Raw genomic sequence first — 3,416 nt, 5'->3', positions numbered from 1 at the left:
CACACCAGCCTGTGCAATCACAAGGTGTCGAAGGGATCAGGTATAAGGCATCATCATCATCAAAAAAAAAAATCTTACCATAGTGAATGAAGGGGGGACTGTAGAGTGGAGACCCAAAGCCAATTTGTCAGCCACTGGAGATCCCCTCACAGAGGGATCTAGAGGAGGAGATGAGTCAGTCAGAGTGCGATGTAGCACCGATGAAAAGTACAGCTTTCCTCCAGTTCCTAAATGCTTCCTCCCCCCCCCCACCCCCACTACATGATCTGAATTCTATCTTACAAGTCTGGATAGAGCAGAGGTTGTACACTGGTGCAGACAGGAGCTGAAGGCACAGGGAATCCAGGTTGGATGATACCTTCAGGGCCAGGGGTGTGAGGGGCGATCCTGGGAGGGTAGAGGGTGAGTGGGTTGGAAAGAGGGAACCGATAACAAGGATCTACATGTGACCTCCTCCCTGGGGAACTGACAACAGAAAAGGGGGTGAAGGGAGACGCCAGATAGGGAAAGATATGACAAAATAATAATTTATAAATTATCAAGGGCTCATGAGGGAGGAGAGAGCGGGGAGGGAGGGGAAAAAAGAGGACTTGATGCAAAGGGCTTAAGTGGAAAGCAAATGTTTTGAAAATGATTAGGGCAAAGAATGTACAGATGTGCTTTATACGATTGATGTATGTATATGTATGGATTGTGATAAGAGTTGTATGAGTCCCTAATAAAATGTTAAAAAATGTTCTATGGGTTTTGGAAATCAAGACCTAGATTTTCTTTTCAAATGTACCACCTTAAAATAAATTTATGTAAGCACTGTATATTACTGTGTTTTATTAACTGATTCCAAACTAACCTCTCTTTTCCTTGAGTCTCGTGTTAGACTGGGTGATCTAGAGGAGCAAATCCAGTGATACTTATATATCTTTATAAATATATACTCACTGCCTTTGAATTTTTTCCAACTCATAATGACCGTATGAGACAGAGAAGAACCGATTCTTGAGGTTTCCAAGACTTTTATATCCTAATGGAAGCAGGCAGCCTCATCATTCTCCCAGAGAGTCACCGCTAGAGTTGATCCACTGACCTTTCAATTATGAGCTGTGTAGGAGAAGTGATACTGCCAATCAATTGCCTACATAGAAAAAAAGGGTTCTATGTGTCATTTACTCCCATCCAATTAGGGTAAGCCAACTGTGTCTTAATGCCAACATTTACATCACCCAGCACAGTAAGCATATTTCCTGCTCAAACTATAGTCCAGGGAGTCTATGACTCCCCTCTGCTTCTAACAGTCATTATGGCACACCGGCTTCTCTCCTCCCTTGGGAAATTAGATTGTTCCCCATCTGCCCATTCCTACCCAAATGAAGAGCGAATTGTGAATGTATGCATTAAGATATTTGAAGAAACACTTATAGAAGAGGTGTTCATCACTTCTACTTACGTTCACGGGGCTATAAGTAATGAGGTACAACATCAGAAGACAGTAGAGCTGGGATATAGTCTAGACATGTGAAATAAAAAGCAACAATTATATAGACATTACTCACAACTTAATATTCATAGGCATATTCCAATCATTTTAGTTCTTTGTTAACTTATCATATATACTTGTGTATAAGCCAAGTTTTTCAGCACATTTTAATGTAGTTTTTGTGATAAAATTAGGTGCCTTGGCTGATATTCAGGTCAGCTTATACTCAAGTATATATGGTATTTGTCCTGTGTTTCAACCATAAGTAATATGAGGGAAAAATTATCCAGAACAATTTTGTATCTCCCGTGATGATGGCATCAACAGCCATCCAGGGAGTCCCTGACCCATGGACACCTCATGCATAAAAGAACAATATTCTTCCCTGTCTGTATTATCCCCATAAACAGCAGAACTTTGTGAGCTACATAGAGGGATTCCATTAGGTGATTTTTAGACCTAGATTGCCTTTCTTCTAGTTAAAGTTCTGTTGAAACTGGTTAGCATCATGCAACCCACACTCTTCTCTGATGGATGGGTGGTAGTTGTGCATGAGATACATTAGACTGGAATCAAACATAAGCCTCCTGCATATGCTTAAGTATAAATATAAATATGTACACATTTGTTAAATTTCTCATCATTACAACAGCCATAGGGCAGAATCGTCAATCCCATCATGGCCTCCATCCCTGTCATCATCAGGTCCTCAAACCTCCCAGCTCATCTCTTAAACATCTGCAATTTCTTTTTTTGTCCCTGCTGCTCTCTGCCGCCCCCCAGACCCCCCAATTGCATGCAATTTCTAATCTGATCCAACTCCAACATTTCTTGATACTGTACACCATTGTAACCTTTCCTTTATCCTCCTCCACAGGAATACCGTTTATTCTTAGCAAAATCTCCTCCATCTTCAGTATCTGACAGAATGTTCATATCAGTTCCTTTTGCCTAATTGTCAGTTGGTTACTTCCAAAGAATTATGATTTTCCTACAGCATCTCAAGGTCAGGGCTGTTTTATTTTTCTCCTATTTTTCAGTCGATGACTGAGCTAACTAACAGTGATGTTGGTGCCTTCTTTGCCCCCCTGTGCCACTCCCAAAGCCATTGTTTCCCCCTTTCATAAAATACCACAGTTACTTTAAAGCACATACCATCAGGTTGCACCACACATAAATTTCTTAGCTGTAATCAATTGTGATCTTTTATACATCTTAGCATTCTGATACTCTCAAAGGGAAACAAAAGACTATTTTTACCACGTAGAACTGAGTTGGCAAGATCAGGTAGAAGTGATTGCATCAATGGAATCAGTGAAGACACCCTGGAAAGTGTTCATTTGGGGTTCCAGACAGGCAGAAGGGCCATCTTCTATTCAATTATAAAGACACAGGAAACAAATAAGGGCATAATAGTCAACTTCAGGAAGAGGGAAAGATGGAGATTGTGGAGGTGGCACTATAAAGTCATTGGAGTGTGAACTTGATCATGAAAGGAAGCAAAAATGCAGAAATCACTGGATTTGATATCTCTGCGGCCTGTGTGAAGCAGAGCCTCATTAGTATAGATGTTGTGTTACTGAGAAAAGCAACCATTCAATTAAACCTCTGCAATATTGAATATGAAGGAGCCCTGGTGGTGTAATGGTAATGTGTTGGACTGTGATCCTCGTGGTCTGCAGTTCAAAACCACCAGCAGCTCTGCAGGAAAAAGACAGGGCTTTCTGCTCCCATAAACCCTTACAGTCTTGGAAACCCACTCGAGGTCGCTACTAGCCAGCACTGACTCGAGGGCACTGAGTATGTGTGTGTGTATATAATACACACACACACACACACACACACACACATATATATATTAAGGATGCCAGGGTGGTGCCAGCAGTGAAGCGCTGTCCTACTAGGGAGAGGGTGGCGGCGTGAACCTACTCAGAGGGGTCTT

This window comes from Tenrec ecaudatus, chromosome X (genome assembly GCF_050624435.1).
Source record: "Tenrec ecaudatus isolate mTenEca1 chromosome X, mTenEca1.hap1, whole genome shotgun sequence".
NCBI lineage: Eukaryota > Metazoa > Chordata > Mammalia > Afrosoricida > Tenrecidae > Tenrec > Tenrec ecaudatus.
The sequence above is the reverse complement of the archived record's forward strand: the minus strand, read 5'-3'. Positions refer to the sequence as shown.